This window comes from Conger conger, chromosome 16 (genome assembly GCF_963514075.1).
Source record: "Conger conger chromosome 16, fConCon1.1, whole genome shotgun sequence".
Lineage (NCBI taxonomy): Eukaryota > Metazoa > Chordata > Actinopteri > Anguilliformes > Congridae > Conger > Conger conger.
In genome coordinates, this window is record NC_083775.1 from 18,392,248 (window position 1) to 18,413,479 (window position 21,232).

Below are 21,232 nucleotides of genomic sequence, written 5' to 3' on the forward strand. Positions count from 1 at the left end.
ATGACAGGGACCCGTAAGGTCAGTTGTTCGATCCCCAGTGTTGCCCCAATAAGATCCACACAGCCGTTGGGCTCTTGACCAAGGCCCTTAACCCTGCATTGCTCCAGGGGAGGACTGTCACCTGTGGTTCTCAATGGTTTACCTTAGATAACTTTAACCGAACAAAAATTGTTGTTCTCTAAAATATTTGGCAGTTCTCAATCTCACACTCACCCTGACACACGCACACACACACACACACACGAGAAACCAAACCCCTCCCTCCCTTTTGCCCTGCTCACTCTGTCTCTCCCTCTCTGTCTCGCCCCCTCCCTCTTTCCCTCCATCTACAGGTCTATTGGTCATGAGTGCAGCTGCAGTCTACTCAGTGCAGAGCTCAGACTGGGTCCAGGAGAGGGAGGGGTTTGGTTTCTCCTACATACTGGCCTGGATGTCATTCCCCCTGGCCCTGCTAAGCGGATTGGTTGACATGATCTTGAGAAAGGTTGAATGAGACCAGTATCCTGCCAGTGCAATCAAACAACCTTTCATTTAGAGGTGCACACTTTTTGCATGTGAGAATATTTTTGCACAAAAATGAGGAAATAAATGAAATGAAAACTGATGATGACTTGATAGAAATGGCATTAAAAGAATGATATTTAATAGATGAAAAAGGACAGTCTGGAGGGTTGATCTCTCATCATGGAGTTTCTTCTTTCTGTGCAGAACCTTAAATATTTAAATAGGTTGACTGAGACCAGCATACTGCCAGAACAATCCTGCGTCCTTTCACATGGGTGTAAATAGGGCCCACCATGTGGAAAAAAAATGCTTGTGTTCATAGTCACAGGTACATTTTACCTTTATACTTAAACATTTAGCAGATGCTTTTAATCCAAACAGACACGTGCAAAAATTCCTTGGTATAGCTACAGTATAGTGGAGTCTCTTCTGTTCTACAGGAAGCATTGTGGTTTTAAGAAAGTATAACTCTGTGGCCTTTTCTCTGTTTGCTCACACACTTCTTACACACCTCTCAGCACCTGCAGCCAATAGGAAAATTGTTAGAGGCACTAACTTTTCCCCATAGGAAATTATTAACCAACCTTGCACTCATTTGGAGCAACACAGATTTTCCTTGGACAGGTTTCTCTCAGGTTATCAAGGTATCAACTTTAACGATAAGCATCGCAGCCTGAGCCGTTAAAAAGTTCACTTTCACTCGACCTGGAAGGACCTCTTCACGACCAATACAGAACACTCACACAAAACTCAGGGAGTTGTGGCAGTCAGGTAAAAATATATTATTAACTTTCACCAATGCATTCAGACATAATCTTTATCACATTGATAAAATGTATGCATAAATAATCATGCCTAGTCTTAAGCTCTCAATGTTTTCACTTCAAGCTCTGTCGGAAATACTGCGTCATGTCTCAATCCAAGAAGAAACTAAAACTTAATCAACTCTACACTCGTTGTGTTGTGTAGATGGTATAAAAGTGAACACATTTTAACATGATCTTTTAAAAGAAGATGAATGATGGGTCTGTTATATTCATGGAATGGTTCTAATGCATAGGGTATAACGGTCATGTGATATTTTCAAGAAATAACGTAATTGTCTCAAATTAATGGGAAATTATCACATCATAATATGATCTTAATTTGTTTTTTTGTTTTTTTTGTGGGGCAGCAATGAGCTTCTGTAGGCTACGTACTTTTGGAGCTGTGTTGATTGTTGAATTTGGTGAATTATGTTCAAAAACTGAAGACATGCGGTTCTGTGAGAGAATCCACAACTGCTATAAGTCCTATATCGTCCTTTTTATCTACAAGTGGGTCTACAAGTGTTATGATAGCCTATGCTGTAATTTATTCCATTAAATGTTGAGTTTCAAGTTTTAGAAAATGGCTGTAAAACTTGTTTGACTTACCTAGGCAGGGAGAAAAGGCATTAAGATAAGACATTGAACATTTAAATTAACAGAGAAAGTTCAGTTTAGTTTTGAAGTGCACTTTCTTCTTTAAAGAAAAAACTTTGTGATGCGTCTAATGGCCATTTATAAAAGCGGTCTCTGTCAATTGAAAACGTGCACTAAAACTGAAATAATTATCCAAGAAGGTGAACTATCCCTGTTAGAGGGAGAGGGAAAAAAGCCTGATGTTATAATGTGGCAAACTTTTTGTGTGTGAAAATATTTCAGCACAATATGAACTTAAGACAGTGAAACAAAGTAAATTAAAACTGTTAATGATTTGATGATAATGTTAAAATAATTTAGCAGACAAAACTGGACAAAGACAGAGGGACCAACATGGCAGCTGGTTTGGTGAGCTGTCGTCGTGGTGTGTTTATTCTATCTGTGCAAAGAATAGTTAAAAAATATTGATCATTAAACATAAAAAAATAAATAAAAAATATGTAATCATGAATGGTCTGGACTGTACAGGGACCTGTCAAATTTTTACGGAATGCCATGTTTGTAAACTGATTTGTTTCTCTCTGACAGGAGAGGAACACCGTCTCTCAGAGCTGAGGATTGTGCTGCTGGGGGGGAGACTGAGTGGGAAGAGTTCAGCAGGAAACACCATCCTGGGCAGAGAGGAGTTTGAATCTGGAATAAGAACTGCACAGTGTGTGAAGAGACAGGGTGAAGTAGCTGGGAGACAGGTCACTGTGGTCGACACACCAGGCTGGTGGAAGAATTATACTTTGAAGGACACTGCAGAGCTGGAGAAACAGGAGATTGTGCGCAGTGTGTCTCTGTGTCCCCCGGGACCCTGTGCCCCCCGGGACCCTGTGCTCTCTTCTTGGTCATTGATGTGAGCTCAGCATTCAGAGAGGAACACAGGATGTCAGCGGTGGAACACCTGGAGCTTCTCAGTGAGAGAGTCTGGAGACACACTATAGTGCTGTTCACCAGGGGAGACTGGCTGGGAGACACAACCATTGAGCAGCACATTGAGACTGAAGGGAAGGTCCTCCAAGAGCTCATAGAGAAATGTGGGAACAGGTATCATGTTCTCAACAATGAGAACAGGGCTGATGGGACTCAGGTCACAGAGCTGCTGGAGAAGATAGAGGAGATGATGGCAGGGAATGGAGGCTCTCACTATGAAATAGATAGAATGCTCTTACAGGAGGTGGAAGAGAAGAGGAGAGCAGTGGAAGAATGAGTGAAACAGAGGATGATGAAGGTTCAGAAACAGAGAAAGGCCCTCCGAGCACTTTTTCAAGGTTAGTTTTTTTATTTTTTAATTCAAATAATTTTTAGATTAATTTCAGTGGAAAATTATTATTATTCCTGATTATGTTCAATCAATTTTCAATCAAGTGCACTTGATCAATGCCAAGTGTTCCTCAAGAGAACCTTGCATTTCTGTCCTTATTTTCTCCAGACTTATATTGTGCTACGCACTGAGCCATGTGCGGTTGCATAGAGAGACCATGTTGTAGATTACAAAGTGTGTTACTTCAATTTGTAGATGAATTAGAATAAATCAGAAATGGGGATTCTCTTCATGAATTATTTTCATTTTCCTCCCAGTTGGCAATTCCAGTTTCATTCATTATCTAGTCCCATCACTGCAACCCTGTTTTCAGATTGCACAGACTGTAGAGAAACACACATTCTCTTTGGAGTGTGTGCTGCTAGCTGCCATCTTCTTTCCCTTCCACAGTGGTTGAGTAGAAGGAGATAATTTTATGTGGGCGATTAGGGTGTCGATGCTCTGTTGACCAGAGATGGTTGCATGTGCTTGATGAGACACAGAAACTCCTGCTGACTGAACTCTCCCTGCTGCTGCCTGTTACACACTGCCCTGTGGAGCTGCCAGCCACAGCCTGTGCTGCACACTCAGGGTTTGATAACAGACTGTGGGGAGCATCCACACACTGGAGCAGTGTTTTAGCAGGATGAGCCAGTCAGCAGCCCTGTAACACACTGGCAATTAAATAAATAATAATATTCCTCTTGGTTTTAAAATCATTGTATGATTATTTGAAATTCTGAATATTTTCATCACAAAAGTAAAGAATGTTTTTGTCACATTTTACACTGAAAAATGTGTTGAACTGGAAAAATCTTTATGTTGAGAAAAGTCTCATCCAGATTTTCTCCTTCAGATCACATTTTGCTTGTCTTATATCCAAAGTAATAAAAGTCATTTCATTATTAATTCTTGCAATTCCAAACTTATAGAGAGCAGCTTGTCTCAGAGCTGATTGTCTATTAACACTTCTGATGAGGAGTAAATTGTTGTCTTTCTCTCTGACAGGAGAGGAACACCATCTCTCAGAGCTGAGGATTGTGCTGTTGGGGTGGGAAATGAGTGGGAAGAGTTCAGCAGGAAACACCATCCTGGGCAGAGAGGAGTTTGTGTCTGAAATAATAACTGCACAGTGTGTGAAGAGACAGGGTGAAGTAGCTGGGAGACAGGTCACTGTGGTCGACACACCAGGCTGGTGGACTTATTCTGTGAAGGACACTGCAGAGCTGGATAAACAGGAGATTGTGCGCAGTGTTTCTCTGTGTCTCCCGGGACCCTGTGCTCTCTTCCTGGTCATTGATGTGAGCTTAGCATTCAGAGATACACACAGGAGATCAGCGGTGGAACACCTGGAGCTTCTCAGTGAGAGAGTCTGGAGACACACTATAGTGCTGTTCACCTGGGGAGACTGGCTGAGAGACACAACCATTGAGCAGTACATTGAGACTGAAGGGAGGGCCCTCCAAGAGCTCATAGAGAAATGTGGGAACAGGTATCATGTTCTCAACAATAAGAACAGGGCTGATGGGACTCAGGTCACAGAGCTGCTGGAGAAGATAGAGGAGATGATGGCAGGGAATGGAGGCTCTCACTATGAAATAGATAGAATGCTCTTACAGGAGGTGGAAGAGAAGAGGAGGGCAGTGGAAGGAGTGAAACAGAGGATGATGAAGGTTCAGAAACAGAGAAAGACCCTCCGAGCACTTTTTCATGGTTAGTTTTTAATTTTTTAATTCAAATCATTTTTAGACTAATTACATTGGAAAATGATTATTATTCCTGATTATGTTCAATCAATTTTCAATCAAGTGCACTTGATCAATGCCAAGTGTTCCTCAAGAGAACCTTGCATTTCTGTCCTGTGAGGTCGGGGCTGGGCGGAGAGCCAGAAGTGACTCAGGGTAAACCCTTCTAAGCTAACACGCGAACGTGTTCGCCACTAAATTCCGGGAGGCGAAGGACAGAGATGCACAGATACGAAAAATAAGATCTTCTCCCGGAACAGGGGGAGGAACAGAAAATAACCAAAAGGAGATTTTGAATAAACAGAAATAAAGCCCAAACGGCTGAAGAAAATAAAACAACCCTTAGAAACCAGGGCGAATAACCAAACCAAAATTAGTGCTTATATCTGACGTTCGCAGACTAATGATCAGAAAATAAAATACAACCTAGCGAAAAAATGCTAGACATGAAAATAAAAACCCTTGAGGCGCAGCTCAGGACGCTGAGCCATGTGCGGTTGCATAGAGAGACCATGTTATAGATTACAAAGTATGGAATATTATTTTAATTTGTTGATGAATTAGAATAAATCAGAAATGGGGATTCTCTTTTATGAATTATTGTCATTTTCCTCCCAGTTGACAATACCACTTTCATTATCTAGTCCGATCACTGCAACCTTGTTTGTAAATAGCTGACTGTAGAGAAACACACATTCTCTTTGAAGTGTGTGCTGCTAGCTGCCATCTTCTTTCCCTTCCACAGTGGTTGAGTAGAAGGAGATAATTTTATGTGGGCGATTAGGGTGTCGATGCTCTGTTGACCAGAGATGGTTGTGAGTGCTTGATGAGACACAGAAACTCCTGCTGACTGAACTCTCCCTGCTGCTGCCTGTTACACACTGCCCTGTGGAGCTGCCAGCCACAGCCTGTGCTGCACACTCAGGGTTTGGTAACAGACTGTGGGGAGCATCCACACACTGGAACAGTATTTTAGCAGGATGAGCCAGTCAGCAGCCCTGTAACACACTGGCAATTAAATAAATAATAATATTCCTCTTGGTTTTAAAATCATTGTGTGATTATTTGAAATTCTTAATATTTTCATCACAAAAGTAAAGAACGTTTTTGCCTCATTTTACACTGAAAAATGTGTTGAACTGGAAAAATCTTTATGTTGAGAAAAAAAATCTGGATGAGACTTTTCTCCTTCAGATCACATTTTGCTTGTCTTATATGCTAAGTAATAAAAGTAATTTCATTATTAATACTCGCCAATCCAAACTTATAGAGAGCAGCTCGTCTCAGAGCTGATTGTTAACTGTTAAGGACGGGCAGACAAGGACCCAGGTGCAGACCAGAGGTATGAGGCAAAACAGGATTTATTTTCCACAAGAATCAAGAAAAAAGGCCAGACTCCAGAATCAAAAACGAAAAGCACAAAAACTCCAAACTCAAAAAAGGTCACTGGAAACCGAGGGACAAATCTTCTGAAAAAACAAAAACTCTGATGAAGAAAAAAAATAAAATTAAAATAAAAAAAGCCAAAAGGGCAGATACAAAAATGTTATCCAAAATCCAGACTCCAAATTTACTTATTAACAGAAAACCAAAGAATCACCAATGAACACGAGGGAACAGAGAGAAAACAGGCAGAGCAAAACAGGCAGAATCTCTCACCAAACATAGAAGCACGATCTGGCAGGGACTAAACAGAAGGGAAGAACTTAAATAACAGAGGAAGCTACTAATGGGCAGGAGACAACGAGGAACAGGGAGGAATCAATCAAAACGATGAGTATGCAAATTAACCGAATGGGGCGTGGCTAACAGAGGCAGGTGAGGGCGGGGTTCAGGACAAAGAAAAAACAAGCACATGGCAGGGCAGAGAAACACAGGCAATACCATAAGAATATGAAAAATCAACAAGAATAAAGGATAATAAACAATGAAATGAATTCACAAAACACAGGAACCCACACAGTTAACCCTTCTGATGAGGAGTAAATTGTTGTCTTTCTCTCTGACAGGAGAGGAACACCGTCTCTCAGAGCTGAGGATTGTGCTGCTGGGGAGGAGGTGGAGTGGGAAGAGTTCAGCAGGAAACACCATCCTGGGCAGAGAGGAGTTTAAGTCTGGAATAAGAACTGCACAGTGTGTGAAGAGACAGGGTGAAGTAGCTGGGAGACAGGTCACTGTGGTCGACACACCAGGCTGGTCGACTTATTCTGTGAAGGACACTGCAGAGCTGGATAAACAGGAGATTGTGCGCAGTGTGTCTCTGTGTCCCCCAGGACCCTGTGCTCTCTTCCTGGTCATTAATGTGAGCTCAGCATTCAGAGAGAAACACAGGATATCAGTGGTGGAACACCTGGAGCTTCTCAGTGAGAGAGTCTGGAGACACACTATAGTGCTGTTCAGCTGGGGAGACTGGCTGGGAAACAAAACCATTGAACAGCACATTGAGACTGAAGGGAGGGTCCTCCAAGAGCTCATAGAGAAATGTGGGAACAGGTATCATGTTCTCAACAATGAGAACAGGGCTGATGGGACTCAGGTCACAGAGCTGCTGGAGAAGATAGAGGAGATGGTAGCCAGGAACAGGGCTCTTTCCTTTATTATTGGGAAAAGTGACAAGAAAGGAAATTATATGAGAAAGGAAATTAATGAACAGAAGAGCTTTGAGGAGGAATGGAGCAGAAGAGAGGAGGAGCTGTTTGAGAGAGTGTCTCCGATTGTGGTTGACCCAGAGGAACAGGGATCCACACTGCCACTCAGGAAACGGAGAAACAGCCTGGAAATTTTCCTCCTTCTAGTGAGTATTAATCATCATCATCTTCTGACAGACAGAATTTCTCAGCTATCTGATTAATTTCAAGTCTATTAAAAAACATCTCTGCCCTTTTAAATGGCGACTAATGCAGTTTACAAGTTAATACAGCAATTTTATTTGTAGTTTGTTTTTTCATACATCTGCACATTTACTGTGCAGTCCGTAAGTATTAGCTCAGTGACACATGTTTTTGTTGTTTTCTCTCTGGGCTCTGAAATAAAGCAGTAAATAAAGCAGCAGGAATTGCAGTACAGCCCTTGTTATATAGTCCCCTCAATGTTAGAGGAACAAATGTATTTGGACAATTGGCTGCTCAAATGTTTCTTGGACGGGTGTGTTGTTTCATCATTATGCATGCATGCATAAAAGACCCAGAGTTGATTCGAGGAGTGCCATCTGCTTTGCTATCTGTTGTTGTCTTGCAACATGAGGACCAAGGATGTGTCAATACCAGTAAGCAGTCGTCAGTTAATCAATCAGAGCCAATAATGCAGATGCATCAAAATCATGGTACATTGTAAAGAGCACAATGATGAGCTCAGCAATGACCTTGACAAACGACCATAGACCATGGAAGACCAGTGTTGTGGATGAAAGAACGATCCTTTTAATGGTGAAGAAAACTCCCTTTGTGACTATTCAACACATCAACAACACTCTCCAGGATGTATATGTAGAAGTATCAAAGATAACCCTCAAAAGAAGACTACACCAGCATAACCTCAGAGGGTTCACCACAAGATGCAAACCCCTGGCAAGCCTCAAGAATAGAATGGCCAGGTTACAGTTTTCAAAAACATACATAAAAAAACAAAGTGTTTTGGACAAATGCAACAAGGATCAACCTATACCAGAATGATGGAAAGAGGAAAGTTTTGAAAAAAAGGAACAGCTCATGATCCTATTTCAGTTTGTGTTAATTTGTCCAATTACTTGCAGACTGTACTGTCTGAACACCAGACTAAAGTACTTCTTTAAAAACATAGGATTTAATAACTATCTGGACAAACATATGAACATCAAACATTTCTAATTTGGATCAGTTTTTCATGACTGAAAATTAAGTTAATCTGAGAAACTGATCCATGCCCCAGAGAATGAGAGAACAATGATTCAAATAATTATCAGAAATCATTATGTGAATCAAAATACATTGACTATTTCTCATGCTGAAAATAATAAACATGTAACAGAATATAATGCAAATTCATTTGAGTGTAACAGAGCTTGTTGGTGGTGTTGTGTTACAGTGAGTGGAGGGACTCCAGCCCCCTCTGAAGCAGGCAGCTCTGTGCAGGGTTATCAATCTGCTCATCAACTTTCCAGTAAGAAGGTGTCACAGTGGCTGAAAAGGAGCAAATCAGGGAGATCAGCATCATCTGGATACGGAACAAGGAATTCTGTAGTAAGCGAAGCAGAGATATGTGACACAGAGACACCGGAACAGGACAGTGCCAGTGACACGACAGACTAAACACTTATTTACCCTGCCCCCATGTGGTAGGTTGTGTAACTACTTAATGTTTTTCTCTCAAAACCTGCCAAATTGTAAATCTGTCAGCCCCTAATATTTCTCATTGTTTAAAATTCATATTTTTGACTACAGAGATTTGTTTTTGATCAGTTGAAACTGAAAGGTCTATTTTCAGTCATTTGCTCATTTGTAACCAATTTTGAAAAAAGATAAAATATTCTATGATTATGTCAGTTCTATCGAAGCGATGCTGATGGCTATGGGTATGTACAAATACAATTGAAAACTGCATCTATAGTTATAATTTGAAAGCTGTGTCATGTGATGGTAAATGTGATATTGATGATCACAAATGTACAGTATGTAACATCTTTGTGTATGTCACATTGTTGTACTTTTTGTTGTTATCCACTAGGTGTCACTGTATTTTATTTTTGTTTCACTGCCTAATTGTCTTGTTTAACCCACCTGTTATTCAGTCATGTGATTTGTGTAGCCCATTGTCTCTTGTATTTAAGCCATGTCTTTGTTGAGTCTTCACTGAACCCTCTGTGAGTAACTTTGTCTGATCTTCTGTCAACTAGAACCTTGATTGCCTCTTCTGTTTTTGACCCTGGATTGTTGTATTCTGTGTTACTTGGATTTCCCTTTGGATTTGGTTGCATTACTGGATTATTTTTGGTTTCCCTTTTTGGATTATCTGTTTTATGTTTTTTGGCCTTTGTGGATTTAAGGATTGAACTCTGTTTTTTTTATTTTTTTCGTATATCTTCTGAGCTTTTGAATTTTGACTTTTGTGAACATAAATCATTGAACTATACCTGCAGTTGCTTCGCAATTGAGTCATTCTCAGTTCTTGGTGGTTTAGGGGATTGGTCTCTAACTAGCACAGCAGAGACCCGGGTTCTAGACCCGACCGTGACAGTATATCTGTGTGTCTGAGTGGGTTGCAGGTTCGAACCTTGGCTATGCCTACTTCCTGATATTCCCTTCCCTTGCTTTAAGGGGGGAAACCCCAAAATACAAGGATGAAATATGGAGGCCAGGCCATGTGGGGCTCAGCTCTGAATTTTTAAAAGGGAAGGGATTATATTGCCTAGCATCCTGGTTTTTCCTTCCTCCTGCCAAGGGCATAGAATGCTTGCTTTGAAACGGAAGTGGCAATATATTCTTTTCAGTTCAGAAGGTTCAGGAATAATTCATGAGCGCATGTTGAGGAATGGGAGGGGGGAATAAATACTGAGAATTTAACTTTGTTTTTACCCTTTCAGTCCCAAGAGTCCCGCATGGCACTCGAGCATAACTCCCGTAAAATCCCACGAGTGCCACATGGGACTCTCAACCCTTTACCTTTTCAACCAATGAAAAAAGTGGCTATTATATTGTTTGGTATCCCTCTTAAAACCCTCCTAAATTTTCTCAACTGTCTTAACTTTCTCAACCAAAGCCAAAACCCCTTGGTATTTGGGTAGAGCCACTTCATATTGGGCTTGGGACTGAAAGGGTTAAGTGAGGTTTAATAAATCCTCACTAGCGTTTCATTAAGACCGACTGGTGTGTTTTCATCCCACAAAAAATAAATAAATCACTTGTTAAATTATTCATTAACATTCCAAAGTCATCTGACGGAAGTTAAGGTAACGTGTTAAAGTGGAATCGAACCCAGCCCTGGTCTTGCAGGATTCCTGCAGCACAGGTTCTTCCCTGTGGCTCACTTTGCACACACAGGCTACAGGATGAGAGACACTCTCTGCTCTTTCCTTCAGCTGCAGTGCTCCTGGTGTGCAGGTGGTGTAATTCGAGAAACATTTAGAAAATACTTTGTAAATAATATTCATCACAATTTGTGAATATTGTATATATCTATGTGCTATGTGCTTTAAGTATTATGATTAAATAATAAATCAGTTCAAAGTATTAGTTTCAGTAACAATGAACTGAAAAGTGCTCGATAAGCGCTCGATAAGCATTTAGTATTCACAGGAACCCAACCCCTATGATGAAATTCCATATAGACACTGCCCCCTGGTGGAAGAAAAGGATTTAACTTTGTCAGATACTTCAGCCGTCATGATCTTCGTCACTGAATCCAGTGAATAATTTCAGAATCATTACAGAAGCTTACTGAAATTTAAGTTAATAATTAATTAATCAAAATCTGAAATGTGTCTGATTAGACTACTTAAATGTGACAGGATATTTCTGTTTATACATAGAACTTGGTAAGTCCTACACCTTATCTTACTCTATGCATTTCATCTTGATTTGTTCAGATTTGATGATAAACTTTAGCTTTAAATACAATTATTTGTGTAGTATCTCTTCATTACATAAGTTTGAAGCATGTGCTGTCGGTTGCGGTGTCTTCCTGCCTTTTTGCCTTTTTGCCTAATGGGTTCACAATAAAAACTTCAACAATTTACTCAGATGAGTCAAACTGGGTCATTAAACTTCCTGAGATTCCTTTAAAGTGTGGTACTGATTCTGCATTGGACGATCACAGCAGGTTTGCAAAGGTAATAAAAGTAAACATTCACTTTTACAGGAAGGAAAGACATTGACACATGAATGTGTTTAACGTAGGCCTATTTATACTTTTCTGATAGTTACTTTATAAAGGACAGTGGTTAGCTCTCATTATATAATCCCCCACAGACTTTGCAACATAGCACATATTTACAACAAAAAAGCAAGAATATTGATGAATATTTTAATCTATATAAGGATAATTGTAAGTATCACACTATGCAATATAATTATTCACTTCATTAGTACACAATTTAAACATTGCTGTTGTTATTAATTTGAGAAATGTGCATTGTCTTGTGACATAACGACCAGGTGAGCAGTTGGGCATTCACCTGAAAAGAGCTGTGCTGACCAATGGCCGGGGAGAGGTTGGGTGGGTTGTTTCGGCTTTAAGTTAATCTCAAATGTTGGATGATTTTCAGTGCTCTTGTACATTGTATTCTTGTGTAACATACTAGTTGCATAGATTATTGCTCAGGTGGCAGGGTCTCCTTTTCTGTGAAAAGAGGTTACAATGGCATACTGCTGGGCTGGCTGGCCTTACTTCATTCATCTTGTATTACAAATATTTTTTTAATAGCTTTTAGTTACATATTTCAAATATAGTGGAAACATTACACATTCAATTCCAAATCAAAGCATTAAAATGTTTTATTAAGTCTTTGTTATTCCTTTACAGGAAGCAAATTAAAGGAATATTAATGAGACGGGTGCGTGGGGGTTTGGACCCAAAATGCACGACTCAGAAACAAAGGTTAGATAAAGTCCCGTCAGGGCTTTATTCGGGACGAATCCCAGTAGCGTAGTCAAAACAAGCAATGTCCATACACGTAGATCCAGCCAAACAAATATTAAAACAAACAGCACGGTGCCGAGGGAAGAGGCAAACTCGTAGTCGGTAAACGTGCAGGGAGGTCCGGTAGCAGGAGAGCTGTCAGCGGGGCAGATGTACAGGCGGACGGCAGGCAGAGTCGTAGTCGAGGGCGATGCGGAAGTCGAAACCATAAAACAATCAGCGAGGCAAAAGTACAAAGACGGTAGGCGAGGACGTGGTCAAAAACAAACAGTGGTCAACAAAACAGAAATCAATAAACAATGGTCGGTAACAGGCTTGGATCGTAACGTGAACTCAAACAGTAAGTAATGCTCAAGAGTTGCGTAGTAAAACTAGAGGCAGGCAATTTCGCGAAGAACAGTTGCGCGACTGGGCTATAAATGCGGGTGTAGACAGGTGTAGACAATTAGTTAGAGCGTAGCAAGGAAATGGAAAACAGGTGTGATGGATGACAAGTTTAACAAGGAGATTAGTAATCGTTAGTAATAAACCTATCCTGCCCTAGCATTAGTAAATTAGTAAATGACATGCACGAGAAACGTAAGGTAACATGAACACATGATTAGTCTTGTTAGTTTCTACCCAATCCTGATCTAGCGTTAGTCGTTTTAGTAAATAGACAAATGGAAATAATAAGGGAGTGAATGACAGAAGGAGCGAGAGAGAAAAGGCGGAACGCAAGGTTTGCGGAAAGACATGTAAAAGTGTATGCATAAACAACGACCAGTTAACGTAACAATAAACATAAATCAAAACATAATACAAAACGAAACTAAGACGATAACCATTCAACATAACAAGGTAATATAATCGTAACGAAACATAACTAGACATGACGAGAAAATAAATCGTAACAAGAAATAAACTAAACATGACGAACCTAGACTAACATAATACATGATAAGACACTACGTGACTAAGACAACATGAATAAACATAAAACATGGCGAGACAGACCTGAAACGTGACACAAAGCAAGACACCTAACCCTCAAATGCTCCTGAAGCCTTGCATGGTAGCCAATCAGCTTTGGTGTGTGTGTGTGAGTCTGTCTTTGAATGGGTGAATGAGAAGCATCAATTTTGCAGCGCTTTGGATAAAGGCGCTGTATAAATGCCAACCATTTTCCATTTAGTGCTTAATTGAGTAGGGTTGCAAATGGAGGGAATTTTCGAGGTAAAAGTTGAAAAGGTCATCATGACACCATACAAATTGAATCTGACGAGGATTGCCAGATTTTCCAGAGAAGATTAAACTAGCTGTGGTTCAGATAAAGTAATAGAAAATAATGTTCCTTTCGGCTTTCAAATTTTATCAGATTATTAGTAATTTTTTACATATTAATAATATTTTATATACATACATTTCCATATTTCCAGTTGTCCAATTCCAAATGTATTGAGGAGAGTGAGACATTATGGTGGTATGAACTAAAATATCATGCACAACTCTTCCTCTACCAATATACGTAACTGCAGCCCATCTGTCTTATGTCCTCAGTGATTAATGTAATTTCATTATTAATGCTCACCACTCCAAACTTACTGAGAACAGCTCAACTCCGAGTTTATGAGGAATAAATAGTTCACTTTCTCTCTGACAGGGGAGGAACACCGTCTCACAGAGCTGAGGATTGTGCTGCTGGGGGGGGGAATGAGTGGGAAGAGTTCAGCAGGAAACACCATCCTGGGCAGAGAGGAGTTTGACTCTGGAATAAGAACTGCACAGTGTGTGAAGAGACAGGGTGAAATAGCTGGGAGACAGGTCACTGTGGTTGACACACCAGGCTGGTGGAAGACTTATTCTGTGAACGACACTGCAGAGCTGGATAAACAGGAGATTGTGCACAGTGTGTCTCTGTGTCCCCCGGGACCCTGTGCTCTCTTCCTGGTCATTGATGTGAGCTCAGCATTCAGTGATACCGAGAGGAGATCAGCGGTGGAACACCTGGAGCTTCTCAGTGAGAGAGTCTGGAGACACACTATAGTGCTGTTCACCTGGGGAGACTGGCTGGGAGACACAGCCATTGAACAGTACATTGAGACTGAAGGGAGGGTTCTCCAAGAGCTTATAGAGAAATGTGGGAACAGGTATCATGTTCTCAACAATGAGAACAGGGCTGATGGGACTCAGGTCACAGAGCTGCTGGAGAAGATAGAAGAGATGGTAGCCAGGAACAGGGGTCTTCCTTTCACGATACTGGAGAGAGGTGAAGAAGGCAGGTCTATGGGAAATAATAAACAGAAGTGCTTTGAGGATGAATGGAGCAGAAGAGAAGAGGAGCTGATAGAAAGAATGTCCAAAATTGTGGTTGATTCAAAGAAAAAGGGATCCACACTGCCATTCACAAAGAGAAAAGACAGCTGTCATTTCCTTCCTCCTTCCCGTAAGTTTTATTCATCATGTTCCTATGGACTGAATTTCTCAGCACATACCATTTACTTTCAAGTCTACAACCAAACCCATTTATGCACATTCTACAATGAGTTAATGATACATTTATAATATACTATCCAGGTAACTATTAATATTCTAATCATTTCTGTAGACCAGTGTTTCCATTTTTTTAAATTGGAGTCCCCGCCCTTATATCTGAGAAAAGCTTTTGGACAATTTTTTATTTTCACAATAAGGCACGGGAGGCCATGGTGTATTGTGGAATAAAATGGTTACCAATATTAGTTATGTCTTATTAATTTGAATTACCAACAGTTTTTCACCAAACCGCTTTTGTAAAGGGTGCCATATATTTCCTCAGATCATAGCATTTAGTGTTGCTCAGGCAAGTTCAGTTACAAACCTAAAACGGTTTGTAGTGTAATTTGATTCGGTCTGTTGCTGTGTTCTTTCCACCTGTTGCTATGAAACTGGTGGCTAGCTGACTGCCAAAACAAAACAGCCAATTCATACTTGAAAACGTATTTATTTAGAATAACTCCTTGCACAATAGTGTTGGCATACCCAACATTGTTGATAGAAGGAATTAATGTAGTTCTTAGCAAGTATTGCCAGATCACATTTTAGTTTAACATGATTGCAGCAATCCATGTCCAGGGATGGAAGTATCCATTTTGACTACCTCCAAACAGATGAGCCCTTGTGTCAACCCCGTGGTTGGCAACCCATGCTGTCCCATTGATATCCTTTCAAGAGTTATTAAGTATATAAGCTAATACTTTTATTGCAGTACATTTTGTATGGATCTTCCAAATACAGTATATGGATACCAGACTAAAGTACTCCTTGAAAAAGAAAGGATTTATTTACAATCTGGACAAATATACAGTGAGCATCAAGCAGATTTCTAGTTTGGATCAGATTAACAGACAAATGAGAACTTGAACCATGCACCACAGAAGATCTTTATGTGAATAAAAATATCTCAAATATTTATGATGCAGTAGTTGCTGAAAATAACACAAATGTAACAGTATTATGTAAATTAATTTGAGTGTAACAGCTTGTTTGTGGTGTTGTGTTACAGTGAGTGGAGGGACTCCAGTCCCCTCTGAAGCAGACAGCTCTGTGTGGGATTATCAATCTGCTCATCAACTTTGCAGTAAGGTGTCACAGTGGTTGAAAATGAGCAAATCAGAGAGTTCAGCATCATTCTTAACATCATCTGGATATGGAACAGTGAGTGAATCAGAGTTATCTGACACAGAGACACTGGTAGAGGACAGTGCAAGTGACAGTACAGACCAAACACTGCTTTATCAATAAAATGTATGTTCTGTGGCTCATTCAACTCAATCAAAGCCATGTTGGTGGCTATGGGCATGTCAAATGTGAACTTAAACTGTACACAGTATGTAGTTACAATGTGAAAGCTGAGTGATGTGATAGTATTCATGACATACAGTACACAAGACTGCATTTATGGAACATCTCTGTATGTCTGTGATTCTGGCTCGGTGGGTAATGACACTCGGTTGCAGGTTTGTACCTTGGCTATGCCCATGTCTTCAGCTAACTGACAGGGAGTCTATTCATAGTTGGTCTTTCTAGGTTCCTCTGGTTACTGCTACATTATTTCTTCCCACACACATTCTCCACTGTGCCTTTACTGGAGGAAACCATGGTGAGCACGGACAGTGTTATGAAATTCTGAGACTGCCCTCTAGTGGATGCAAAGGATCTTATCCGTGATATGAATTAATGCTAGACTCCTGAACTTTAAAGTGACTGAATTTATCTACGTACTTATGAAATATACTTTACTTCAGACTTCTTAACATGACAGGATCGATACATGACAGCTTTTCAGAAAATATACACCACAACTTATTGTACTCTGCCCATTTCATCTTGATTTATACTGATTTGTTGATTACACTTCTTGATTAATTTGTTTTAAATAAAACTATTTTTGTAGTATCTAGCAAACAGATGAACACATGCCCCACACCAAACATACCCCTCCCTTTGCAAAGGCTCACACAGACAACACTCTCTGAACCCCATACACATTCACACAATTACTCCCCCACTACACACACTCACACAAACAAATAATATTGCATGCATTGCATACATTTGCCCACAGTGTTTTGACTGAATGAAGAAAAGACAAGGTTGCTTCAGTCAAATATAAAAATATGTATTTTTTAATTCATAGCTTTTTGTGGCATACTGTTCATTACACATGTTCCAAACTTAATCTTCTGTACAAGATAAATAAATCAATAAACATAACACAATAAAATATAAATGTGAAATATCCCTATTGTGTTGATTTTAAAAAGAAATCCAAAAAGTTTTTTCCAAACATATAATTAAATAAATATTCCTGAGTTTTAACTACAAATCCCAACAAAATTAGGAGGTAACAGTAGCTCAAACACAGAGATGGGATATTTACCCCAAGGCTGGAGCAAATTCAAAACAAATCCAAAAAATATGTGCCTAGCACTGACACCCTAGGAAATTCTGAGGTCCAGTTGCTAAATCAGGCTTCATAACTTATGATAAAATGTCTTTGCACTTTGTATACACATCACATAAGGGAATAATATTGTTTTCACCTCCCTTTAATTTTTAAAGTTTCCTTTTGTTCCAAAGTCACGCCCTGACATTTTGAACAACTTCCTGTTGTGTGGCGTCTAGAGCAGGTGGAATGTACAGTCCCCCCCGAAAGTATTGGAACAGAGAGTATTTAAGTCAATGAAAGTAAATATCACTGAATATTTGGTAGCATTTCTCTTGCCTGCAATAACTGCATCAAGCCTGTGACCCAGAAAACTGTTGCATTCTTCTTTTGTGATGCTCTTCCAGGCTTTTACTGCAGTTTTCAGTTGTTATTTGTTTCGGGGGGTTTTCCCTTCAATCTCTTCTTCAGTTGGTGAAATGCATGCTCAATTGGGTTAAGGTCTGGCGATTGTCTTGACCAGTCTAATCTTCCACATTTGTACGGGATTATTAACTGTTTATAAAAGTGTAAAACATTTTAAAGCCAAAACGAGCATATGCTTTGATCTGTTCAATAATAAAAATTATTTCCCATTCTCGTAAGCTAAACAAGTCACACATAACAAGAGGTTTCATTTATTTTATCAGACTACGTCGGTCCCATAACACTTCAGTGAGAAGACATATTACCGAATATGAGCTTGGAGCCAATGCATATTTTATGCGATCCTTGCAAGCTAGCAATTGTGCAGGAGGTCCCATAATGTCATCATCTGTATTGCCGCTTTCTCCACCTGAGCATACTAAATGGGGATAATCCCTCTTCAGTGGTTCATACAAATAACCAGTTGAAGTTTCTGAATTATCTTTGCCACTGCAAATTCTATGCATGTTATTCATGTGCATATACATTGGGTTGAGCAGTTTCCGATTTGAGCTGTCATCCACGTACAGGTACCCTTTAAAATGTGCATAGAGGTCTGTCATTCATGGACTTGAAGCTGAACTGTAAGTGCTGAGAATCTCAGTCAAAAGAAGAAGAAAACTCACAGGAAGGGGGAAGAAAATGAAAGCTGTCTCATCTTCCAAACAGCTATACAGGATGATTCAAAATGTCACTGAGTCTTCGATGATGGGAAGGGATTTACAATGGTCTTGTAACAATGTTTTTACACAAAATTCTGACCTATTGTACCTTTAACAAAATCATGAACTAATGAGAGGTCAATTCCTTGCTGTATTGATGCATTAGTATATCTTTATTTAACCTTAACAACTATAGGCGTGGTTCATGACCAAAGTGGACTCCTCTACACTGTCTGCACTTGATCATTATAGGTAAGTTAGTTAAGTATATATATTCAGTATAGTTAAGGCTCATTCCAATTGCTTATTTTTCTCCTCTTTCGCTTTTACTTGCTCCTGACCTGGAAATCGATTGAGGTCCGTCATCTTTAAGGACATTCCAACCTGTTACATGTTCCTTCTAGGAACTAGAAGTAGAAGTTGGGAACTCCCAAACTCCCATCCCATCCGTGGATCCTTTGCGGAAGAATTTTCCCAGAAAGCCTGCTGACATATGATCGACCTGTGAATCCAGCACTCCCCATCTGTAACTGACGTTCAAGGACCAAGGACATTCCATCTGCCTAATTCACGTTAGGATTTCCCTGTCTCTATTTATTTTTCTTGCCACATTTCTTAACCTCTCTCGATGGATGGAGCTAGGAATAGATAAAAGAGCAAGAAAAAGAAAAGATTTGAAAAATAAACAATTGGAATGATCCCTCTATTTACTTGAGATGTGTAAGATGGTTGGGCAAAAGGGATGGGTTGGCGGGTGGGGCAGGACTTGTAGCCTACATCAAATGAATTAATGAATTAAAAAGGGTATTTCTATGCATTACTGTGCATTTTTGTTATTGAAAATATATTACACTAAAAATACAAAAAATAATTTTGTGATGTATTTTGGTCATTTATATTTAGAAGAATTTGCTCTTTATGCTTTAAAATGAAATTGCATATTTTGGGCTAGTGAAAATCTTATAAATCTTATATCTTAAATCTTATAAATGGTAAATCTTTTACTGCAGTAGCTTGGGTAGCTAGTCCTAAAAAAGTCTAAAGTTCCACCCCTGGCCATAATGTAGAATGGGCATGTTATCATGTGTTATCATGTGGTCGGGCGTGTCTTGCCAAGTTTTTTAAAAAGGCTGTCAGATCTGTAAAAAATATGCAAAGATAAAACTTGCAAAAATTGCACTAAGTAAGGGATAATATCCTACGAACAAGTCAGTTATTTTCCCTCACAACAGACTCGTTCATAGGGTAATATCCTGCTTATAATACAGCTAACTTGGCAAAATTCATTGTTTCATTCAAAGCCAATGTGCTGAGGTAAAGAGCCAAAAGATCAGACATTATACCACTGTCCAAATATTTACAGTTTGCACTGTATATATAAATATCCATAGTGTACTCATACCTAATCCTCCAGCGCATACACACGCCTCAAACAGGCTGGCACACTGGCAGAGCAAGACTTTTTCTTGTTCCGCATTCTAACAACCCACCTCTCCCATTGGAACCAAAATTTTGTGATTTTTTTGGTCATTATATTTAGAAGAATTTTATTTATGACTAATGTTTGTTCTTTGTGCTTTAAAATGAAATTGCATATTTTGGGCTAGCTTGGGTAGCTAGTCCCAAAAAGTCTAAAGTTCCACCCCTGGCCATAATGTAGAATGGGAATGAACATCTGATCTCTTCATGTTATCATGTGGTCAGGCGTGTCTTGCCAAGTTTTTTTAAAAAGGCTGTCAAACCTGTTTGCCTGACCTTGGAGGGGAGGAAATATGCAAAGATAAAACATTGAACACTGAACAAGTTTTTAAAAACTGTTTTGAATGAATATTGTATTTTCTTCATTTAAACCCAATGGCTCTAATGCCCTCAGTAAATCACATTTAAATCAGAAGTTTCTCTAAACATGTTAAATATGTTTAAATCACACAAAATGCTGCCTGTGTGATTTATTAACAATACATTGAAAACATGCACTAAGTAAGGGATAATATCTTACAAACTAATCAGTTATGAGGAAATTGCCCTTTTTCCCTGACAACCGACTCGTTCATAGGGTAAAATCCTGCTTATAATACAGCTAACTTGCCAAAATAATGTAGTTAAGACAATTTATTTTTAACTTTATAAACAAATGTATTCGTTAAAACGCAATGGGAATGAGAGAAAAAATAGTTGAGTTTTTTTTTCTTTAATCGCCAAAGAAAAAATGGAAATAAGTGTTTGACGAATGTTAACTTGCAAAATAATAGGAAGAAATTTATAGAAATTTGACACTGTATTCCAGACTTGAGTGCCATGCAACTGAACAGAGCCCTTCCCATTTTTAAGTGAACCATAGAAAGACCTCAATATTTCCTTGAGGTGTCAAAATCCGCTGGTATGTCTCATTCTTGCAGCCAAGTGACCGACATGGCAGCTGGTGAGGGGACCTTGTATCAGAGTGAGTTTCTATTTTCACTCGAAAGTTTTGGTCGGCCTATAGCGTAGTGGTTAAGGTACATGACTGGGACCTGTAAGGTCAGTGGTTCGAATCCCAGTGTACCCACAATAAGATCCGCACAGCTGTTGGGCCCTTGAGCAAGGCC

The 21,232-nt window shown here is 39.6% G+C and overlaps 1 pseudogene; it reads left to right on the forward strand.

Moving 5' to 3' along the window:
- On the forward strand, window positions 1–21,051 carry LOC133114085 (GTPase IMAP family member 8-like; annotated as a pseudogene).
- Window positions 21,052–21,232: the final 181 nt, after the last annotated feature.